We start from the raw sequence: 25,614 nt of genomic DNA, 5'->3' as shown, positions 1-25,614 counted from the left end.
TAAGAGGATTCTTAGCACTGCTGAACGTCAATTTAAACGAGATGCACATCCATTGTGGTGAGAGCATTGCAAACGTGATTGGATTCACAGCGCAGTGTGGCATGCCTGGTCTGATTGACACAAGGATGCATGTATGGTCTGATTGACACAAGGATGCATTTATGGTCTGATTGACAGAAGGATGCATAGTGCAGTGTTGCATGTATGGTCTGATTGAGACAAGGATGCATAGGATAGTGCTGCATGTATGGTCTGATTCAGACAAGGATACATAGCACTGTGTTGCATGTATGGTCTGATTGAGACAAGTATGCATAGCACAGTGTTGCATGGATGGTCTGATTGAGACACAGATGTATAGCGCAGTGTGGCATGTATGGTCTGATTGACACAAGGATGCATTTATGGTCTGATTGACCCAAGGATGCATAGGGTAGTGCTGCATGTATGGTCTGATTCAGACAAGGATACATAGCGCTGTGTTGCATGTATGGTCTGATTCAGACAAGGATACATAGCGCTGTGTTGCATGTATGGTCTAATTGGGACAAAGATGCATAGCACAGTGTTGCATGTATGGTCTGATTGACACAAGGATGCATGTATGGTCTGATTGACACAAGGATGCATTTATGGTCTGATTGACACAAGGATGCATAGTGCAGTGTTGCATGTATGGTCTGATTGAGACAAGGATGCATAGGGTAGTGCTGCATGTATGGTCTGATTCAGACAAGGATGCATAGCGCAGTGTTGAATGTTTGGTCTGATTGAGACAAGGATGCATAGCGCAGTGCTGAATGTATGGTCTGATTGAGAGAAGGAAGCATAGCGCAGTGCTGAATGTATGGTCTGTTTGAGAGAAGGAAGCATAGCTCAGTGCTGAATGTATGGTCTGGTTGAGACATGGATGCATAGCGTAGTGCTGCATGTATGGTCTGATTCAGACACAGATGCATAGCGCAGTGCTGAATGTATGGTCTGATTGAGAGAAGGAAGCATAGCGCAGTGCTGAATGTATGGTCTGATTGAGACAAGGACGCAGAAAGCAGTATATGATGGCAGACAGGGTCGTGGGTAGAAACATGCTGTTTGCATCCCGCTAAATAACACACTAACATGAGGCTGTAGGGGAATGATTCTCCCTAGTTAATATAGGAGCACCCCCTATGTAGGGCAAACCCCAGAAATAACCAGAACTGGCACCAGGAGTGCCCTAAGTCTGGGATGCTGAGCCTGTATCTGGAAGCCACCAGTCATAGTGCTTCATAACTGATTCTGTTACAGCCACCCCAACAATATGTAGAACACCCACAGGATTCTCAACATATCCTCGTGCTTAACACTAATTGCCCAACTTTCATTCGTGGACACATAACACGTTGCGTGACAAGATTCTAAATGAATCACAAAACATGACCATTATGTTTCAATTTTTATTATAAAAACACACACAACAAGAGTCAATTAGGGGCCAGGTCTAGGGTCGCTCCCTGTAACTTTACCCTCGCCCTTCAAGGCTTTTCTGCCTCCCTAACTCAGACATCCAACTCAAACAGGTCTGGTGTTAGTACAGAATCTGTACAGCTAGTTTTCTCCTACTATCAAGGCTAGCACTGCTACTGGGAGGGCTAAAGGCCACAGCCTTAGGTATGCAACTCCCTCATGGACTTCCTAGGTAGCCTAGCAGGGTCCTCTGATCAGCCGGGTGTGTCTTTTCACCTGATAACCATCTCAAAGCTTCCCTCACTCTCCTCTCCCTATGCCTCTCCCCACTCTTCTGTCACTTTCACTCTCTCTCTCTCTCCTCTCTTTTTCTCTCATTGGCCCTCATTACGACCCTGGCGGAAATCGAAAAACGATGGCGGAAATGCAATACCGCCATCGAATAGCGCTCGGTGCGATCATGACCCGTCACCGCAAAGTACGATGCCATTAGCGACACCGTAGTGAAGGCCAACGCTAACTGCACCAAGTACGCGCGCGCGCGCCATGCCAAACCGTAATTACCACCATGGCGCAACGGTACGCGAATTCCGACCCTAGCGGACATGCACCTAACGCCATCAAGCACGGCGGAAAGTACCATTCCGCCATGGTGAGAAGTACGGCATCGCGAACCAACCGTAAACGGCCCTACTGAGTGCTTGTACACCGCTCCCTGGCCACATTGTACAACCCCCCGTAGGTGCAATGAAGTCACACAATGCAACCAGTGAAATGTACTAGTCATCCATGCCTGCCAACGAACAAATGAATCTCAAGAGGGCCCAATGGGAGCTGCAGGGCACAGATGGCACGAATACAGAAGCTATACAAATGGACATGACCTCAGTCTCCCACCAAATAACGCACGCAAACACAGGCACCTGTGACCAGCAATATTCCGATAATCACATCATTCCACCAATCCAACTGGCTGACCGGCATCTGTTACACAAAAGCTAATCCCCCGCCCCTGAGCATGACATCATCAAAACAGTCATAATGGCAGCCCTTATCCCTGACCTCACTGGGCTTCGTAGGCAAACGCGCCCAGCACAGTACCACGCAACTATACCCCGAAGCTGGAACCCAATGCAGATCTCCTCACAATACATCGCTCCCCAAATAGTAATATGCCACATCACTTGCAAAGAAGAACGCTACACGGTTCATATCAGAATAGAAATTTAATGCACAACAAATTCTCCAAGCCCATACAGCCATTAGGCCATGAACTCCAAAACACATTTCACCATTGTGGGCTGCATCCGCAATAAATGACCAGCTACTTCTTGTGTGACGCCCTGTTCCTTCATGGTACACAGGGGCTACATTCCCGTACGAAAAGGCAACATGGAAGCGCCTAGAACCGCAGGGCCGTCCCAATAGGGAGGCACTAGTCCAGCTGAAAGGCCGAAATGTTGCTCCTAGCCACTAGTACTGCGTAAGGGCATGTGGCCCATTGGCGATCGTCCCATAAGATCGTAATGCTGCTCCACTGATTAACACGAAGCAGCAGGTGTCGGGAGTAAAATCCATCTGCAGGAGTGGCATACAGATGGCAGTGGCAAAAGGGGAGGAGATACCTGTCAACCAAATGAAATGAAAAAGAATAGTATGGCCATCAGAACTACATTTGAATTACTCACTTCAATGATCACACCAAATCCACAGCCATATGCATGCTAGCCCACTCCAAAGGATCATCACCACCCAAAAACCACTTGCGAATCATAACTATCTATATCGAGGTGAAAACACTATCACAAACGAGTGTACCTGTGCATGCGTCTGTTAAAACAGAATCCATCTGATGGGATTGGTAACGTGCATAGACACAAGTGTCTGAAGGCGCGTCGAGACAGGGAGGGCTCAACAAGGCCAGATAGACGATGGTCCCACTATGGCAGCCCTGCATCACATAGCGCAGGGGAGGCGGATAGATTCCAAGAAGCCCTGTACATGGCAAACTCTGTATCAAATCATCTGTCCATGCATCCATACATCATTCCCTCATCCCGGAATGAAAACGCCTGTTTCCATACTCACATAACATGTGAAATTTCCATTGAGTCTGTGCGTTATGCAGCCTGCAAAATCCACTGTGCCCCAGCCCGTAATTCCAGTGTTGTGAAGTAACATGTATTTGGGAACGTCCGGCCTCATCGCCCACGTCGCTATTGCGCATCCCAAACTATTCATATCAATCATTGCATCCTCGCCATGGCCCCTGTCCCAAGGACATTGAACAATAGAACATTATATTTGCAGTCAGACCTGTGGGCATCTCCTCGCCGCTAGCTGAAAACCGAAAGCGCCGCCCTTCGAATTCCTCATTTGCAACATCACGTCGAAAAGGCATCTGTGGCCGCTTGAAATCACAAATTAATCCATCTAATGCGGCTGTGTGTGAAAATGGCAACTGCCTTCACTCACAAATGGGACGCCCCGCCCGTCGGTGAAGCTCGGTACAGTGTTGCATGAGGGTCCACCGTTACTCGAGTACTACGTTCCACTGACCCTTCACAAGTCTGTTCGCGACTGCAAAGATAGTATGTGAAACAATGGGACCATAGCCAAATGAACATATCAACCAATGTTACACTGCCATCGGGTACAAATACATGATTGTAATAGCAAGATGCCATTCGTCGAATTGCAGCGTTGTGTGCGGGACGTGCTCGCCCAAAGGGGAGTGCAGCTTGCACAGGTGGAATGAATCACCACAGGTGGAGGCCATACAGCCTGAAAACACATAAATTGCACACCCAGTCTCCTCCCACAACCACACCCACTCCGAAATGCTACCGGCAGGACTAGCTATGTTGGCCCTGGGGGACCTGATAGCACTGCAAGTACTCCAACTTCAAGAAGAAGACGAACACCAACTACAACCGGCCGCACGGCGGAGACGCAGGAGGAGGAGGAGGGCAAGGCAGGGCCAGCAAGGGCCGCCAGCACAGCCACTACCACCACGCAGGCAGCCCGCAATCCCACGCCTCCGAGCACATCCGTTCAACCTCACTGATGAGCAGATCCACACCCTCTACCGTTTGGACCGGGACACCATAACCGCCATTGTGGACATGACACAGGCTGACCTTGTCAGCATGATAGATAGCCCAACCGCCATCCCACCCCTACTGAAGGTGGTGTCTGTACTCCACTTCCTGGCCACAGGCACCTACCAGCACACAGTCGGACAGTTGCATGGCATATCACAGCCACTGTTCTCACGGACACTATTGCAAGTGCTCGATGCCCTCCTGAAGCACGCAGACGACTACATCTCTCTACCACGCTCGGAGCAGGAAATTACCAACACAAAAGTGGGATTCCATGCACTTGCCGGCATACCGGGTTGCATTGGTGCCATTGACTGCACCCATGTGGAATTGGTCGTCCCACATGCCATGGAGGCCCAGTACCGCAACCGAAAACAATTTCATTCTCTGAATGTACAAATGGTGTGTGACTCCAACAGGATCATTACACATTGTTGTGCCAGATTCCCTGGATCAACCCATGATTCTATGGTCTTGAGGAACTCTACTATACCACGCTACATGGAGCGACACGCAGGGAACAGATCCTGGCTACTCGGTGAGTCTCATTTCATGCATGATGATGTGTGGTATGTGATGCGGCAATGACCTGGCAGGAAGGGGGGGGGGTGCGTACGTAGCAATGGCATTCCTCAAAATTCCTTTATTGTCCACATACAGGTGATGCCGGGTATCCACTGAAGAGATGGCTCCTCACACCAGTCCGGAACCCACGGGACCAGCATGAGGAGGACTACAACCATGCCCACTCACGTACCCGTGTAGTCATAGAACAGGCATTCGGTCTACTGAAGACTCGTTTCCGCTGCCTCAGCAGGTCTGGCGGGGCACTCCTGTACCGCCATGTGAAGGTTGCAAAGATGGTGATGGCATGTGTCATGCTCCACAACATGTGCGTACGTAGAAATGTGCCCATGCCCCCTGACGCAGAACTGCAAGCACCTGATGATGGTCATGATGAGGGTGGGGATGTGGCAGCACCTCAAAGAGTCTGCGAGGCACAGGAGGGCCGTGACATTCGTCAGCATCTCATAGATGCATGCTTCTAGCACTCACGCCTGGTGGCTGATACATGGACACGGGACTCGTGGCACTGTGTGTGTCTGGAACATGCACAATATGGACTGTACGCCTATAATGGCCTCGTACACAAAGATCAATGTCCACACATCTCATTGCATGATCGTGCATTGTTTATGGCATATGTGATATCATGTTAAACACCCTATCGACCCGCCACCCAAGTGAGCCCAACACACCCCCTCCACCCTCCTACCTCCCCCCCGAACACCAGTGTCCAAAGATGCTCATTGTCAGTGGGCTGTCGCTATTGCAAGCCCCCTCTGCGGGTATCAGGGGCACCCCTGCCTGTGGAGCGCAGGTTCCTCCCAGATCTACGTTGGGGGCTGCCCTGGACGGAACTTGCAACGGATGATGTCTCTGCCTGCTCACGTCCATGCATGTCCCTAAGGGTTTGTGAGAGCTCAGTGAGCACACGGCGCACTGCGGCAAGTTCGGCACATACGTCTTTGGACGTCGCATGCAGTTCCCCCCTCAGGCTCTCAGTGCTTCTCTCCATTTGTACTCTCAGGCTCTCGGTGCTTCTCTCCATTTGTACTCTCAGGCTCTCGGTGCTACTCTCCATTTGTGCCCTTAGTGTCTCTGTACTTCTCTCCATTTCTGCCCTAAGTGTCTCAGTTGATGTTTCTATGTCTGCCTTAGTGCCCCCACATTCATCGGCATGGTCCTTGAGCAGCGTGGCCAGTTGCTGCTGTTGCACGATTACCTGGTCGAGGGACTGTTGCCTCTGCTGGGCCATGGCCATTTGCGGTGGTGTCACAGAGTGGCTAATCACCTCATGTTGCCTTGCCACAGGGCTTGTGGGGGATGGCCAGTCGTCGTCTTGTGGGTGCCCCTGCGTGGTATCCTCATGGTGTACGGGATGGAACAGACAGGGGGATTGAGACAGGTCATGGATGGATCTAACTTCGACATCCCCGTTTTCTGTGTCGGAGCATGCTGCCATTAATGCAGTATCACCTATGGTGCTGCTGCCACCAGAAGAAGTGCCTACTGTGGCATCCATTGGGGGGACCTGTGGTGGTGTTGTTGTGGGCATGCTGGCTGCTGGGGTGCCTGTTGGAGTTCCCTCCTGTGTGCTGTCACTTGATTTGTGCTGCTGCCGTGTCTTGATGCGTGCAGCTGAGGTGGAGGGTCTTTGGCCGTTGGTCTTGGCCCTCTTTGCAGGTGTGCTGGTAGGGGTGTCCTGGAGCTCGTCGTTTGGATCGGACCCTGTGGTGGAGTAAAGGAGGGCGAGCGTTATTAATGGGTCTGTGGGAATTGGAATGGCAATGTATCACATGCATTGGGGTGGTACCTGAGGGTGATTTGGGTCGGGGCCTTGGAGGTGGTTTCATTTGTGTGTGGAGTGAGGGTGCAGTTGTTTGGCAGCCTGCAGTTAGGGTGTGCCTGCTGCACGTGTAGAGGGTGTTTTTAGGATTTTTAATTATTTATGTATTAGATGTGAGTTTTAAAGTGTGCTATCAGGCCTATGTATGTGGACGTTCTCCTGGACATGTGTTCCTGTTGCACTATGTGGGCACGTGGTACTTCACATGATTGGACATTGTGGTTTTGGCATTGTTTTATTTGGGACACCTACCTGAATCTTCGGATGTCTGCACTCCTTTCTCCATCCCTCCGACTCCCTCTATGCTCTCCATTCCAATGGTGGAGGCACAGATTTCTTCCCAGGGGGTCAACTTGATGGGTGATTCTGATCCTCCCCCGGTAGCTGTGGCAATGTTGCGGTTGGCAGAAAGTATGCTACGGACGCGTATCCGCAGGTCGTCCCATCGCTTTCTGCATTGCTGTGGGTTGCGGGGTGCGTTCCCCACCGCACTTACCCGCTGTGCCACCAGGGCCCATATGGCCTTCTTGTTCGCAAGTGCCGTCCTGGTCATTTGCGTGGAGAAGACGGCGGCAGCATTCTCCTGGAGGGTCTCCGTAAGCACGGTGAGTTCCTCACGGGAGAAGTGGACCTGCCGCTTGCGGTCGCACGCTTTCTTCGCTACTTTTCCCATTTTTCTTGGTTTCACTAGGGTGGATGACGGGTTGGGATGTGTCTCAGGGTAGTATTTTTAATGGTTGTGTGGAATTTGTGGTTTTATAGGTGTACGGCGGGATGTTTCCCGTTCCGGGACCATGCTTTTACTTCCGTTTCCGTATATTTACGGTCACCGTACTTTCCGGTTGGCGCTCACTGCGGTGTCCGCTGAGATGGGTGGCGGTATTGCACCTAGGGCACCGTACGGCGGCGGTGTGGGCCGTTTTGGGGTCATTTCCGCCATCGCGGACTTTGCACTTCCGCCATGGCGTGGTGCTCGTGCCCGATGGGTCGGAATGAGCCGCACTTTGCTCCATCGTGCAATGGCGGAAACGCTATTTACGCTATGGCGGTCCGGTCGGTTGATTTCCGCAAGGGTCGTAATGAGGGCCATTGTCTCCTGGTCTGATCTTTGTCTCCAGTCTCCAGAGCTCCCTCATTCTACTCTCTCTACTCTTTCCACCTGGTCATATCACCCCCTCTCACCTTCACTCTCTAGCTCCCCCTTCTCTTATCTATGTGCCTCCAGATCTCACTCCTCCCCCATACTACCCCTGCCTATAATCTCCTACACCATCCTGCATCTCACTTCCCACCTTTACCTCTCTGTCTCTCACTCTTGCTCTCCACCCCTCCTAATCTCCCTACAACATTATTTTTGATCACTCACTCACAGACAACCAACCAAATTGGATACACCCATTCAGTCCTGGCAACTTCACTTTTTTCAAATACTCAGAAAGCCTGTTCCAAGTCCTTCTCCAACTGCTCCACCCTCTTCTCTTGTCTCTTGGACTTCCTCCAGGTTCTCCAACCTTATCCAAACACCTCTCATTAGAGGCAAACTCCACCCATCTTATCCCATTGTGGGCTGGATCTCCCAGGGGAAGTCTTCATGAATGTCTTTAGCCATGGCCCCCTTTCTGTCTTCATTTCCTGCCTGCCTGCCAGTCAGAGCCAGCATGCAGTTGCTCTGGTCATATGTTATCTGGTTATTGCCTGTATCAAGTAAGTTAATGTTCAGAATGTCTTTGGGGACGGTTTTCTGGTCTCCACTCGGACTGTATTCTTCTCTGTTTTGTTCCAGCTCCAGCCCCGTTGCACCCTTGCCTCCCCGACAGCATGCTTGGCCAAGCTGCCCTAGGTGTTTGACTCATGAATGGTGAAGCCTACTCTGTTTACATATGGGTAATCATTCCATGGCTCCTGTTCCAGACCAGGGGTCTGCAGAGTCTGGTGTAGCCAGGTAGCTGTAGTGTCATGGGAATCACCTGAAACAGAATAGGCAGATACCTGGCCAGGACAGTGGCTGATAGGCTTGGGTCCAAGAACGGAGCACCAATATATATTCATGCTCCCTGAATGCTGGGGAGCCAAGGACAGGGGTCCTCCTCAACTCCCCTACCCCACCCCTCGAGTAGGTCACCTAAAACAGTTTGATAGTGGTCCATATCCCCCACATGACCTCTTCAAACCACAACACGACATAACAGATATTCCAAAGGACAGTCACATGCACCCTGCTAGAGAAGTACAGGGACCACTTCTCCCAACCTGGTGCAGTAGCAGTAAGAAACTATATGTATTGTTCCCATTCTCAGAATATTATGCAGATCCTTTGCACTTGTAAGACTTTATCTAAGGAAGCTGTTCTCTCTTAATCAGGCGTATCCCTATCGCTCTCTGTTTTGCCCTCAGGGTGAGGTCATTGCCTACCCCTCTAACACTGCCTCACTTTTAATCTACCCATAGACCCTCATCCATTTCACCATGATTTGCAGATAAACCAGTCACCAAGTCAGTTCTGCATGAGTTCTCACCTAACGTTAAGCACCGAACATTGATTTGCCTCAAATTCTGGGTTGTGTCGCGAGTAGGCAGGCACACAAAACCTTTACAACAATATCCATGTTTTCAAAAAGGGAGAGCCTGCTGGCTGTCTTATGTGTCGGCTGCATTAGAGTGAAAGAGCCTTCTTCAGGAGTCAAGGACGTGCTTGGATAGACACCATATGAAACCCAATGATTCCAAGGCTCTTCCTTTTCCAGAGTACCTTTTTTAGAATGGCTGTCTGTCCTGTTACTCACCATGGTGAGCAAATCACTAACTACATCGGCAACAGACCAACAGAACCGACAATAGTATCACACTAGAACTGCAAGAGGGAGATAAACAGGAAAGAGGTGATCAATTGGGATATGTCTGCCCCTCACCATGGTACACTTCAGGAGAGACCGGCAGACACTACTCATTCGGAGCTCCTCCACATCCCTTAGCCCCCTACCCATTCTAGCTCATGTGCTACCCCCATAGTATCCGACCTGTAGCCCCAGGTTCATCACCTTTCATAGGGCTCTGTTTCATCGCAGCTAGGGTTCAGCTTCCCAAATCCCATACACGCATGGTTTATCACCCTGATAAACATATGTATTGCCTCTGGGTCCATTTGGATGTTACTGTGGGAAAGAAAATGGCGGTAACTGAGTTACCACCACTTAACCGCAAGTTTCCCCTCTAAAAGCAGCTGTTTTACGACTTTTAGCAAATCTGCCTAATAAAACATGGAATCAGGACTTCCTTACCTCGTCTACAGTCAAGTTCCGACCTGTGTCAGAGACTGTTTTTTACGCTCACCTGGCTCCCACAGGGGCGTCGGTCGGACCCAGACTGCTGCGGTCTCCACCCACGTGATGCATAGTGCAGCGATGACTAACTGGATCTGCCCTCCTAATCTTGTCTGCTTAACCCGTAGAAATATTCTCCTGCAAGTGGAGAGATGGATTTAACCACTTGTGGTTTCAAGTGATGGCACCCCCACAGTCCTCCCCAACTAATCACCTACGAAATGCCCTCACAGCAATCTCACCTTATATTCTTGGAAGATGAGCTCTCCATCCTGCGTGGATTTTCAGGGGCGCGTCAATTCCAGTTACTTCACTGGTTTGAAGGCTCAGGAGAGTTCCGGAGAGTATTGACTCTGAGGTTCCTGGTGAGGACCAGTAAGTATTAAGTTCATAGAGTTCAATATGTCCGATGTTCACTCGTGTTCCCCCCTTCCTTTCTTGTCTTGCAGCTGGCTTGTGAAAAGATGCTTTTGTGGCAGCTGGTGGCACTCAGGTAAGAGTCTGTATTACCCGGCGCTGTCCGGTAAATGTTGCACGAGGAAAACGTGTTGTTTTGTCTCTCTTTACAGATGCGGCACGTGAAAATATGGAGAGTCACAAAAGGATGCCTCCGGTGGTAAATCAGGTAAGTCTATGGTGGTAAGAATTATATTTGTTGGTTCCCTCGGCTCACCTTGTGGTTTTCTTTTGTCTCCTAGGTGCCAAAGTTCAGCGAAGAAATGATGGAGACAGCGCCGACCCGAAGGATGCTGTGTAGACTGGTGAGTATGGCGCGGCGCTGCAGCTGGAGGTGCGGCGCGTGCAGAAATGATGTTCTTTACAGGTCCGGAGACGAGATGGATCCAGAATCAGGTGTGGAATAGAAATAAGTTTGTTTTCTAACCTTGTCCCTTTCTTTCCTCTTTGTTTTAGGAGCTCCAGATTCGAGGCGGGCGTGGCAGAAGACTGGATGCAAGCTGCAGGCACGGTGAGCGTTACACTGCTGGATACAGAATAACGCGAACTGTGTGTTGCTGGTCGGACGTGGTTTAAATAGCCTCAAAAGTAGTCCCAGGTAAGAAGTCCCTACAACCACACCTGAGTAAAAAATAGTCCCTGTAGAAAAATAGTCCCTTTCAGGCTTCATGTTGGATTGGAGTCATTTGCAGCATGGTCTGCCTGAGGTAAGTAATGACTATGAGCCTGGCGCCTTAGGCGCCAGGACTGATTTGTACTATGAGCCTGGCGCCTAAGGAGCCAAGGCTGAACCCAAATAGCCCCTAGCCGGGGCTGCTGAGGTTTTACTAAATGTCTAGATGCCTTCTCCCGGGGCTGATGGGCTTGGTCCGGATGCCTGAGCGTAGGCATCATGACAGCACTCCTCCCCCAAGGCCCCTCCTAAAGTTGTTATTCCTATGGGCGCTGGTTTGTCTGGGAAGTTCCGATGGAATCTTTTCACCAACCGAGGTGCATGGACGTGGTCACTAGGTTCCCATGACCTTTCTTGTGGTCCGTAGCCCTTCCAATCAATTAAATAAAAAAGTTTTGATTTAACCATCTTGGAGTCCAGGATATTTTTTACCTCGAATTCAGGTTCTCCATCTATCAAGATGGGGTCTGGTGGTTGGTTAGTCTTGTTCCTGGTTGAACTGGTTTTAAAAGTGAAACATGAAAGACAGGATGAATGCGCATATTAGAGGGTAATTCCAATTTGACGGCTACCGGGTTGATAATGGCCTTAATAGTGTAAGGTCCCAAATATCTAGGGTTAAAAGTCTGAGTTCCCTTCAGAGGTATGTGTTTTGTAGCCAGCCAAACTTGATCCCCAATCTGGTATTGGGGAGTTTCACTTCTATGTTGATCAGCATTTTTTTATATTTCTCTTTTGCTTGTTTCAAATGTTCTGTTGCCTCTTTAAAGGCTTGTGTAATAGTAGAATGCAAATGTCTAACTGCAGGCATTTCTAAATGCTGAGGCGAATCTAGTTCTGAGGTTCGAGGGTGATGTCCATATATGGTATAAAAGGGGCTTTGTCCGGTTCCTGAATATACAGAGTTATTGTATGCATACTCGAAAATCCATAAAATATCTTTCCAATTACTTTCGGTCTGGTGTAGCATGCAACGTAGGTACTGTTCAAGGGTCTGGTTGGTTCTCTCCGTCTGACCATCGGTCTGGGGATGGTGACTGGTTAATAACCTCACATCGATTTGCGCCATTTGACAACATTTCTTCCAGAAATGTGAAATTAATTGACTACCTCGGTCAGAGACCTATACGGAAGGAAATCCGTGTATTCGAACAATGTTTTCGAGGAATTCCTCGGCCAGAATTGAAGCAGAAGATAATCCCTTTAGAGGAATAAAGTGGGCCATCTTGGAAAAAAGATCCACAATAACTAGAATGGTGTTAAATCCATTACATGGAGGTAGATCTGTAATAAAGTCTAACGATAAGGTGTGCCATGGTGTAGGTGGAATATCCAAAGGTTGTAAGAGGCCAGATGGTTTTTCTTCTGACTTTTGTTTTGGGCGCAAATGCCACAAGACATTACAAATTACTTTATGTCTTTTCGCCAGGTCGGCCACCAGAATTGTCTCTTAATTTTAGCTTCAGTTTTTGCGATACCTGGGTGTCCTTCCATCAGGGTGTCATGATAATTGGAGATGACTAGTTCTTGTAGTTCCTTGTGTGGTAGAAATAGTCACCCTTGCTAATAAGGTAGGTCATTGATGACTGAGTAATCCGAGCCTTTCTTCACCCAGTCCTGCAGGGCTGTTGGATCAAAGAGTTGTTGGATCTTTACTTGAATATCCTCTAGTGTCTGTAGAGTGGTTATGCCAAGAATTCTTTGTTCTGAAATTATAGGCACCTGTTCCGGGTTTGCATATGCTTCTCCCATCCCTATTCGGGATAAGGCATCTGCCTTGCCATTTTTACAACCTGGTTGATAAGTGATCACGAAATTGAACTCGGCAAAGAACAATGCCCATCGAAGTTGACACGACGATTGGGCCTTGGCTGTTTTTAAATACTGCAAGTTCCGGTGATCGGTGATTACCGTAATGGTATGCCTGGCACCGAGAAGATAATGCCGCCAAGCCTTGAAGGCGGATTTGATGGCTAATAAATCTTTATCGGTAACCACATAGTTTAACACGGGTGTCGAGAACTTTCTGGACTAAAATGCTACTGGGTGAAGTTGACTGGTTTCAGGATCCTTCTGGGACAGGACAGCTCCCATGGCTAAACTGGATGTATCAGTTTCCACTATCTATGGAAGGTTGGCGCGTGGATGCTTTAAGACAGGTGCAGACGTGAATTTCGCTTTCAGCTCTTGGAAGGCCTTTTTAGCTTCTTCGGTCCACAAGACGCGTTTGTTTTTTCGCAAAAGTGCTGTGATAGGGTGTACAACATGTGCGAAATCCGGAATGAATCTGCAGTAGAAATTAGCAAATACGAGCATGCTTTGTACCCCTTTAACTGGGTAATGGCCACTTGAGGATTGCATCCACCTTTCGAGAGTCCATTCGGACTCCTTTTGGAGTCAGGATAAATACAAGGAATTCAACTTCCGTAGCATGAAAAACGCATTTTTTCAATTTTGCATATAACTTGTGCTGGCGTAGTTTCTCAAGGACAGCACGAACGTGCTTCACATGGTCTGATTCTGAAGAGGAGTACACTAGAATATCGTCTATGTATACAACTACACAGATGTCAATGAGTTCACGAAGGACATCGTTCATAAAATACTGGAAGGCTGCTGGTGCATTGCGCAACCCGAAGGGTATCACTTGGTATTCGAATAACACGTACTTAGTGCGAAAAGCAGTCTTCCATTTGTCGCCTTTCTTTACACGTACCAGATGATATGCCCCTTGGAGATCTAATTTAGTGTAGATGCAAGCGTCCTTTACTTCGTCTAGTAATTCGGGGATCAGAGGCAATGGGTATCGGTTCTTAACCGTGATCTGATTTAATGCGCGGTAGTCTATGCACGTTCTGAGGTCACCTTCCTTTTTAGGCACGAAGAACAAAGCTAAAGATGCAGGGGACTTGGATGGACGAATGAAGCCATTAGCAAGGTATTGGTCCAAGTATTGTCGTAGGTGAAGGTTTTCGGGTTCTGTAAGGGCCTAGATCCTACTACATGGAGGTTGTGAGATCGATTTGACAATCGTATGATCTGTGAGGTGGTAGGGTGTTTGCCTATTCCTTTTGGAAAACATCCTGGAATTCTTGATATTTCTGAGGTAATTGCACGACTGGATTAGCGACTGTGGCCAGGCCTTGGTTCAAGGGTTTTTTCGGGTAACAAGTATGTGCACAATCCGGGAAGGTTATTCTCTTCTCTCGCCAATCAATACAAGGATTATTTGTTTCCAACCAAGGTATCGCCAGTATTATTTGGAACTGCAGGACTTTGATTAAATCAAACACAATAGTCTCTCGATGCCCATCCTAACCCAATAGTGTCATCTCTGCGGTGGAATGAGTTACAGGCCCGGAGGCAATTTCAGTTCCATCGACTGTGGTGATGACATCCGAATTGGTCTTTTTGCAGAGAGATAGATTCATCCTAGAAGCCAACTCGTGGTCCACATAGTTTCCTATGGCCCCGCTATCAATGTATGCCCTCACTGCGTGCATACGTGATGGCTGCCTTGGATCTATAAGGACCATTGTATGATGAAGTGCGAGGTCTGAGTATCCTTCTTCAAGCTCGGCAAGCGGACCTCTACGCTTGTCGGGCATGGTTGTTTCCCGAATCAAGCTCTGTTTGATTTTTATCAGCAACTCTGACTACTCTTTTAGATGTTCTTATGGGGCAATCCCATAGAAAATGTCCTGAGGCCCCACAGTACAGACACAATTGCATCTGCTGTCTTCTTTCTCTTTCCTTTTGAATTAAGGGTCCCTTGACCCCCCCGATCTGCATCGGTTCTGATACATCTGTTCCTTTGAGGGTAACATTGGGTTTAACCAATACCCGATTCTCGAACTTAGCTCGATCAGCCTTTCTATTCTGAAGTCGGTGGTCTAACTGGACCACTGAGTCTATATATTCTGCACAATCCTGAGGTGGGTTCACAACTTGGGCTAAAACATCTTTGAGTTCACCCCGAAGTCCACGATGAAATAATGTAATTCGTTTTACCTCTGGCCATCCGGTTTCCACCACTAACCTATTGAAAGTGGCGATATAGGTTAGTAGATCCTGGTTAACTTGTCGTAATGATAAAAGTTTGTTATCCAGGGCCTGCCCCTGTGAATGTCTGGCAAATAGTCTTTCCATGCTCAATTGCAAACCTTGAAAATCCAGAAGAAGAGGGTCATCCTGGTTAACTAATGGAATTGACCAATCCGCTGCGCTGCCACTAAGATATGATAGTACAAAGGCTACTTTGGTTTGGTCATTCAGAAAAGCTCCAGGTCTGCATAAAAAGTGCAAGCGGCATTGGTTCATAAACACGGCAAATTTTTTTGGGTCCCCAGCAAAACGTTCGGGTGGAGCTAAAGGAATGCTCCCTGGTAGAACCACTTGCACAGGATTGCTTGATGAAACAGGAGTTGGATTCCCCCCGAATCCAGGTAATGGTGTTTGCCTAGATTGCCTTTGCAGTAATTGTCTAGCAAGATCATCAGTGCGCTCCTTTGACATAATCAGTTCTCTCCTGAAGGCATTAGTCTCTTGGCGCGCGGAGTGCACTTCTGCCCTAAGTTCCCCTAACAATTGGGCTACTTGGTCGGTTTCTGAGGTTTCCATAACGCCCGGGTGGGGATTTGTAGATAGGCTTCGCATTCTGTTACGCTCACCTGGCTCCCACAGGGGCGTCGGTCGGACCCGGACAGCTGCAGTCTCCACCCACGTGATGCATAGTGCAGCGATGACTGACTGGATCTGCCCTCCTAATCTTGTCTGCTTAACCCGTAGAAATATTCTCCTGCAAGTGGAGAGATGGATTTAACCACTTGTGGATTCAAGTGATGGCACCCCCACAGTCCCCCCCAACTAATCACCTCCGAAATGCCCTCACAGCAATCTCACCTTATATTCTTGAAAGATGAGCTCTCCATCCTGCGTGGATTTGCAGGGGCGCGTCAATTTGAAATGGTATGAAATGCAAAGGCCTCCTTGCACTACACTGGGTACAAGCTACTGGTTCTTTGAAACCCAAAGGCCTCCTTGCACTACACTAGGCACCGGCTACTGGTTCTCTGAAACCCAAAGGCCTCTTTTCACTACACTGGGCACAAGATACCGGTTCTGTGAATCCCAAAGGCCTCCTTGCACTACACTGGGCACAAGCTACTGGTTCTTTGAAACCCAAAGGCCTCCTTGCACTACACTAGGCACCGGCTACTGGTTCTCTGAAACCCAAAGGCCTCCTTGCACTACACTGGGCACAAGATACCAGTTCTGTGAATCCCAAAGGCCTCCTTGCACTACACTGGGCATGAGCTACTGGTTCTCTGAATCCCAAAGGCCTCCTTGCACTACACTGGGCATGAGCTACTGGTTCTATGAAACCCAAAGACCTCCTTGCACTACACTGGGCACGAGATACTGGTTCTCTGAATCCCAAAGGCATCCTTGCACTACACTGGGCACGAGCTACTGGTTCTATGAAACCCAAAGGCCTCCTTGCACTACACTGGGCACAAACTACTGGTTCTATGAAACCAAAAGGCCTCCTTGCACTACACTGGGCACGAGCTACTGGTTCTATGAAACCAAAAGGCTTCCTTGCACTACACTGGGCATGAGCTGCCGGTTCTATGAAACCCAAAGGCCTCCTTGCACTACACTGGGCTCTGAATCCCAAAGGCCTCCTTGCACTACAGTGGGCACGAACTACTGGTTCTATGAAACCCAAAGGTCTCCTTGCACTACACTGGGCACGAGCTACTGGTTCTCTGAATCTCAAAGGCCTCCTTGCACTACACTGGGCACGAGCTACTTGTTCTATGAAACCCAAAGGCTTCCTTGCACTACATTGGGTACGAGCTACTGGTTCTCTGAATCCCAAAGGCTTCCTTGCACTACACTGGGCACGAGCTACTGGTTCTCTGAAACCCAAAGGCCTCCTTGCACTACACTGGGCATGAGCTACTGGTTCTCTGAAAACCAAAGGCCTCCTTGCACTACACTCGGCACAAGCTACTGGTTCTATGAAACCAAAAGGCCTTCTTGTACTACACTGGGCATGAGCTACTGGTTCTACGAAACCCAAAGGCCTTCTTGCACTACCACTACACTGGGCACGATCTACTAGCTCTATGAAACTCAAAGGCCTCCTTGCACTACACCGGGCACGAGATACTGGTTCTGTGAAACCCAAAGCCCTCCTTGCACTACACTGGACACCAGCTATCGGTCCTATGAAACCCAAAGGCCTCCTTGCACTATACTGGGCATGAGCTACTGGTTCTCTGAATCCCAAAGGCCTCCTTTCACTACACTGGGCACGAGCTACTGGTTCTCTGAAACCCAAAGGCCCCCTTGCACTACACTGGGCACCGGCTACTGGTTCTCTTAATCCCAAAGGCCTCCTTGCACTACACTGGGCACGAGCTACTGGTTCTATGAAACCCAAAGGCCTCCTTGCACTACACTTGACAGGAGCTACTGGTTCTCTGAAACCCAACAGTCTCCTTGCCCTACACTCGGCACGAGCTACTGGTTCGATGAAACCCAAAGGCCTCCTTGCGCTGCACTGGGCACGAGCTACTGGTTCTATGAAACGCAAACGCCTCCTTGCACTACACTTGGCACGAGCTTCTGGTTCTATGAAACGCAAAGGCCACCTTGCACTACACTGGGCACAAACTACTGGTTCTATGAAACCCAAAGGCCTCCTTGTACTACACTGGGCCTGAGCTACTGGTTCTATGAAACCCAAAGGCCTCCTTGCACTACACTGGGCACGAGCTACTGGTTCTATGAAATGCGAAGGCCTCCTTGCACTACACTGGGCACGAGCTACTGGTTCTATGAAACGTAAAGGCCTCCTTGCACTCACAAGCTACTGGTTCTATGAAACCCAAAGGCCTCCTTGCACTACACTGAGCACGAGCTACTGGTTCTATGAAACCCAAAGGCCTCCTTGCACTACACTGGGTACAAGCTACTGGTTCTATGAAACGCAAAGGCCTCCTTGCACTCACGAGCTACTGGTTCTATCAAACCCAAAGACCCCCTTGCACTACAGTGGGCACGAGCTACTGGTTCTCTGAAACCCAAAGACCCCCTTGCACTACAGTGGGCACGAGCTACTGGTTCTCTGAATCCCAAAGGCCTCCTTGCACTACACTGGGCACGATCTACTGGTTCTTTGAAACCCAAAGGCCTCCTTGCACTACACTGGACAGGAGCTACTGGTTCTCTGAAACCCAACCGTCTCCTTGACCTACACTCGGCACAAGCTACTGGTTTGATGAAACCCAAAGGCCTCCTTGCGCTGCACTGGGCACGAGCTACTGGTTCTATGAAACGCAAATGCCTCCTTGCACTACACTGGGCACGAGCTACTGGTTCTATGAAATGCAAAGGCCACCTTGCACTACACTGGGCACAAACTACTGGTTCTATGAAACCCAAAGGTCTCCTTGCGCTACACTGGGCACGAGCTACTGGTTCTATGAAACCCAAAGGCCTCCTTGCACTACACTGGGCACGAGCTACTGGTTCTCTGAAACCCAAAGACCCCCTTGCACTACAGTGGGCACGAGCTACTGGTTCTCTGAATCCCAAAGGCCTCCTTGCACTACACTGGGCACGATCTACTGGTTCTTTGAAACCCAAAGGCCTCCTTGCACTACACTGGACAGGAGCTACTGGTTCTCTGAAACCCAACCGTCTCCTTGACCTACACTCGGCACAAGCTACTGGTTCGATGAAACCCAAAGGCCTCCTTGCGCTGCACTGGGCACGAGCTACTGGTTCTATGAAACGCAAATGCCTCCTTGCACTACACTGGGCACGAGCTACTGGTTCTATGAAATGCAAAGGCCACCTTGCACTACACTGGGCACAAACTACTGGTTCTATGAAACCCAAAGGTCTCCTTGCACTACACTGGGCACGAGCTACTGGTTCTATGAAACCCAAAGGCCTCCTTGCACTACACTGGGCACGAGCTACTGGTTCTATGAAACCCAAAGGCCTCCTTGAACTACACTGGGCACGAGCTACTGGTTCTATGAAACGCAAAGGCCTCCTTGCACTCACGAGCTACTGGTTCTATGAAACCCAAAGGCCTCCTTGCACTACACTGAGCACAAGCTACTGGTTCTCTGAAACCTAAAGGCCTCCTTGCACTACACTGGGTACGAGCTTCTGGTTCTATGAAACGCAAAGGCCTCCTTGCACTCACAAGCTACTGGTTCTATGAAACCCAAAGGCCTCCTTGCACTACACTGGGCACGAGCTACTGGTTCTATGAAATTATCTTGGAACCAGGACAAGGTTTTGCGGGCAGCTGCTGGAAATCTAGATAATTGCTGCTTGTTGATCCGAGGGATCTTTTCCACTGTAAGGTTGTCCTTCAAGGATGAGAGATCCTGAGCTGAGCGGGAGGCCGTGGGGAGAATCCTGGGAGTTTTCTAATATCGCAGGAGGTTTGCTATGATGGGCAGGATGTTGTAGTGAAGGCGCCACTGAAAATGGCTGGAGATGAATGGGAGAGCAGAGACATCATGCCGACCCAATCTTTAGGCCACTATCAGCTGGAGTGTGTGGCCTACTCCTGTCAGGAAGACATACTTGCAGTGAGCAGCAAGGTTCGATTGACAGAACTTAAGCATGGTAGCATTAACAATGAGACAGAAAGCAGCAGGCACGGCTCACAGTGTTCTGCTGTGGATCTAGTGACTGGGACGAGGACTTCAGTAGAAATCCATGGTGCATGATCCAGAGCAAAGGGAAGAACAGGGGCACATTATGGGGGGTGGGGCGTGAAGTACCGCTATCCTTCCCTGCCACAGACCACCATCACCCCTATTCCCCTATAGAACAGGGGCACATTATGAGGGGTGGGGCGTGAAGTACCGCTATCCTTCCCTGCCACAGACCACCATCACCCCTATTCGGCTCAATGTCCAGGCCAGCTGTAATGGTATCCTCCCCCTTATTGCTCACATGGGTGCAAGGTGACGCAATACATACACACTGGCCCTTAGTGGCTTTGCAACATACTGTATCAATGTTGTATTGGGCTCTGGGGGAGAGGCAACAGGAGCACACGTGATGCCACTGTGAACCCGCTGAAGAGTCCTCTTGAAGGCGATTGGGTGGAGGCCAAGTTTCGGGGGTTGACTTTGGTGGGGGATGTTGTGTGAGGAAGGACCAATTATGTGAATTGTGAGAGTGATATGCAGGTGTTGGATGATAGCATGTGGAGTGGGCCAGGATGATCAGCACACTGTGACTCGGGGCCCCTGAGGGCCCCTGCTGGGGAGAAATTACCCGCTTTCTCATCTGTCACCTACCGGCATACTCTGCCATTTTTTTTTCTTTTCTAACCTGCTTTTTTCTTGTATCATTTTAGGGCGCAGCGGGCAGCGTGGTAAGTGTACAAATGTCCATCAATGTATTCTTATTATCATATGTGATGTTTAAGAGGATTCTTAGCACTGCTGAACGTCAATTTAAACGAGATGCACATCCATTGTGGTGAGAGCATTGCAAACGTGATTGGATTCACAGCGCAGTGTGGCATGTATGGTCTGATTGACACAAGGATGCATTTATGGTCTGATTGAGACAAGGATGCATAGGGTAGTGCTGCATGTATGGTCTGATTAACACAAGGATACATGTATGGTCTGATTGATACAAGGATGCACAGTGCAGTACTGCATGTATGCTCTGATTCAGACAAGGATACATAGCGCTGTGTTGCATGTATGGTCTAATTGCGACAAAGATGCATAGCACAGTGTAGCATGTATGGTCTGATTGACACAAGGATGCATGTATGGTCTGATTGACACAAGGATGCATTTATGGTCTGATTGACACAAGGATGCATAGTGCAGTGTTGCATGTATGGTCTGATTAACACAAGGATACATGTATGGTCTGATTGATACAAGGATGCACAGTGCAGTACTGCATGTATGCTCTGATTCAGACAAGGATACATAGCGCTGTGTTGCATGTATGGTCTAATTGAGACAAAGATGCATAGCACAGTGTTGCATGTATGGTCTGATTGACACAAGGATGCATGTATGGTCTAATTGAGACAAAGATGCATAGCACAGTGTAGCATGTATGGTCTGATTGACACAAGGATGCATGTATGGTCTGATTGACACAAGGATGCATTTATGGTCTGATTGACACAAGGATGCATAGTGCAGTGTTGCATGTATGGTCTGATTAACACAAGGATACATGTATGGTCTGATTGATACAAGGATGCACAGTGCAGTACTGCATGTATGCTCTGATTCAGACAAGGATACATAGCACTGTGTTGCATGTATGGTCTAATTGAGACAAAGATGCATAGCACAGTGTTGCATGTATGGTCTGATTGACACAAGGATGCATGTATGGTCTAATTGAGACAAAGATGCATAGCACAGTGCTGCATGTATGGTCTGGTTGAGACATGGATGCATAGCGTAGTGCTGCATGTATGGTCTGATTCAGACACAGATGCATAGGGTAGTGCTGCATGTATGCTCTGAATCAGACACAGATACATAGCGCTGTTTTGCATGTATGGTCTGATTCAGACACAGGTGCATAGCGCAGTGTTGAATGTTTGGTCTGATTGAGACAAGGATGCATAGCGCAGTGCTGAATGTATGGTCTGATTGAGACAAGGATGCATAGCGCAGTGCTGAATGTATGGTCTGATTGAGAGAAGGAAGCATAGCGCAGTGCTGAATGTATGGTCTGATTGAGACAAGGACGCAGAAAGCAGTATATGATGGCAGACAGGGTCGTGGGTAGAAACATGCTGTTTGCATCCCGCTAAATAACACACTAACATGAGGCTGGAGGGGAATGATTCTCCCTAGTTAATACAGGAGCACCCCCTAGGTAGGGCAAACCCCAGAACTAACCAGAACTGGCACCGGGAGTGCCCTAAGTCTGGGATGCTGAGCCTGTATCCGGAAACCACCAGTCATAGTGCTTCATAACTGATTCTGTTACAGCCACCCCAACAATATGTAGAACACCCACAGGATTCTCAACATATCCTCGTGCTTAACACTAATTGCCCAACTTTCATTCGTGGACACACAACACGTTGCATGACAAGATTCTAAATGAATCACAAAACATGACCATTATGTTTCAATTTTTATTATAAAAACACACACAACAAGAGTCAATTAGGGGCCAGGCCTAGGGTCGCTCCCTGTAACTTTACCCTCGCCCTTCAAGGCTTTTCTGCCTCCCTAACTCAGACTTCCAACTCAAACAGGTCTGGTGTTAGTACAGAATCTGTACAGCTAGTTTTCTCCTACTATCAAGGCTAGCACTGCTACTGGGAGGGCTAAAGGCCACAGCCTTAGGTATGCAACTCCCTCATGGACTTCCTAGGTAGCCTAGCAGGGTCCTCTGATCAGCCGGGTGTGTCTTTTCACCTGATTGTTGGGTACTTTGTATAGATTTGGGGCCTAGCGGTATTTTCTTACCGCCAAAATGAAAATAATTCAGTAATAATCATTCTTTGCATTCAGATTAGATTTGGTATATAGTACTACAGTATACATACATTATTTCAGCACACTGATACTTTTAGTGGTATACATTATGTTGGTAAGCGTTATTGGTGGTATTTCTGGTGAGCATAATTCCTTTGTTTTATATGTGGCCCCAATATCCAGAACCCCTTATTTTTGTTTAGTTTGTACGTGTGATCACTAGAGAGGCCTCAGGCTTACATTTCAGCAACACCACATTTTCATTTGGAGCGCCACCATGGGCTGTTCTCACTGATTTATCTACGACAGCGAGCTAACATGTGGTAGTCATCACCAACTTATCTACATCAGTGAACTATGTCCAGGGCCTCTCTTTCTGCTGACTCATGTACCTCCAGCAGCAGGCTATTTCATTATGTTATTATTATGTTCAGTTCAGAAAACACACACACTTATATACTGAATGGAATCGTGCACACAGCTACCGCCAAGTCTTATTTTTAGCTACCTTAAAAATGACAATTGCACTGTCTAAACATCTTCCCATATTATTAGTGCTATAATGATAGATGCACAAAGAAAAGAGAAAAATAAAACACACCACCCGTCTGCTTTCAGATATTTTTGTGTATTATAAAAAATTGTATTTCAACACGTTCTTACTCTTTTTACAGAAATAAATGGAAATTGCACAGTAACAACATTATCTGTAACAAAATGAGAAGAGAGCGGCGAGAACATATTCAATTTGCAACATTAAACATGTTGATAAAACACTGGAATTCCCTCTTCTACTCTGACTGAATAGTTTCGCACACATACACACTCCCCCCGCACTCTGCAATATAATTACGAAGCCTGTCCAGCATGTGAAATTCTTCGGCTGGTCGCCTTCTGGAAGTTGCTCAATGCTCCCTCTTAAATCACCCCAGCAAGGACGAGCATATGCCGTCACTCAGTCTCTGCAGCAGTGCACTGGGATCTGCTTTTTCAATCAGGAAACTCCCCAGCCACCAGCCAGGTCTTTCTCCGAGCTGTGTAAAATGTCTTCTAACTCTTTTCTTCCCCAAGATTCTACAGGAAAACTCTTGTTACCTCCCTTAATGTGACGTGCCTCCAATAAAAATCCATCATGTCCTATACTCCTACTTTCAACAATGGCTTGGCTTATACAGTTGCAACTGTAACAAAACTGATTTCCTGCTTATTCGAGTCTTTGCTTCCTGCAAATACTGTGGACAGAGCGCAGATAGAAGCAAAGAGAAAAAAATCTGGATGCACGTTTAAAATGACTTTCAGAGCCTGTATTTTCCATCTCATTTTGCACTGGAGAACACATATTATTAATGAGTTAGAATCGTTAGTATTGTTAATGAGGTTAGTTCATTAATCCTCAAATTTGTCTCCTGCAACAGAGGAATTTCAGGTGAAAAAAAAAAATATGCTTTTAACTGTGAAAAAAATGTATTTGCATTTTAGATGTAGAAATCTTTTTTGACTGAATAGCCTGTTTTCATTTACATGTCCATGTCACACTGGCAACACATGCCTTGCTGTACCGCATTATAGCAATGCACCAAACCCATGCAGTGGTGCTGCATGAAAAAAATGCTAAATAATCTTACAGATAACCATCTCAAACCTTCACTCACTCTTCTCTCCCTATGCCTCTCCCCACTCTTCTGTCACTTTCACTCTCTCTCTCTCTCCTCTCTTTTTCTCTCATTGTCTCGTCTCAACATATTATCTCCTGGTCTGATCTTTGTCTCCAGTCTCCAGAGCTCCCTCATTCTCCTCTCTCTACTCTTTCCACCTGGTCATATCACTCCATCTCACCTTCACTCCCTAGCTCCCCCTTCTCTTATCCATGTGCCTCCAGATCGCACTCCTCCCCCATACTACCCCTGCCTATAATCTCCTACACCATCCTGCATCTCACTTCCCACCTTTACCTCTCTGTCTCTCACTCTTGCTCTCCACCCCTCCTAATCTCCCTACAACATTATTTTTGATCACTCACTCACAGACAACCAACCAAATTGGATACACCCATTCAGTCCTGGCAACTTCACTTTTTTCAAATACTCAGAAAGCCTGTTCCAAGTCCTTCTCCAACTGCTCCACCCTCTTCTCCTGTCTCTTGGTCTTCCTCCAGGTCCTCCAACCTTATCCAAACACCTCTCATTAGAGGCAAACTCCACCCATCTTATCACATTGTGGGCTGGATCTCCCAGGAGAAGTCTTCATGAATGTCTTTAGCCATGGCCCCCTTTCTGTCTCCATTTCCTGCCTGCCTGCCAGTCAGAGCCAGCATGCAGTCGCTCTGGTCATATGTTATCTGGTTATTGCCTGTATCAAGTAAGTTAATGTTCAGAATGTCTTTGGGGACGAATTTCTGGTCTCCACTCGGGCTGTATTCTTCTCTGTTTGTTCCAGCTCCAGCCCCGTTGCACCCTTGCCTCCCTGTAGCATGCTTGGCCAAGCTGCCCTAGGTGTTTGACTCATGAATGGTGAAGCCTACTCTGTTTACATATGGGTAATCATTCCCTGGCTCCTGTTCCAGACCAGGGGTCTGGAGAGTCTGGTGTATCCAGGTAGCTGTAGTGTCATGGGAATCACCTGAAACAGAATAGGCAGATACCTGACCAGGACAGTGGCTGATAGGCTTGGGTGCAAGAACGGG

The sequence above is a fragment of the Ambystoma mexicanum genome, chromosome 1p, assembly GCF_040938575.1.
Source record: "Ambystoma mexicanum isolate Mex_15411 chromosome 1p, UKY_AmexF1_1, whole genome shotgun sequence".
Classification (NCBI taxonomy): Eukaryota; Metazoa; Chordata; class Amphibia; order Caudata; family Ambystomatidae; genus Ambystoma; species Ambystoma mexicanum.
The sequence above is the reverse complement of the archived record's forward strand: the minus strand, read 5'-3'. Positions refer to the sequence as shown.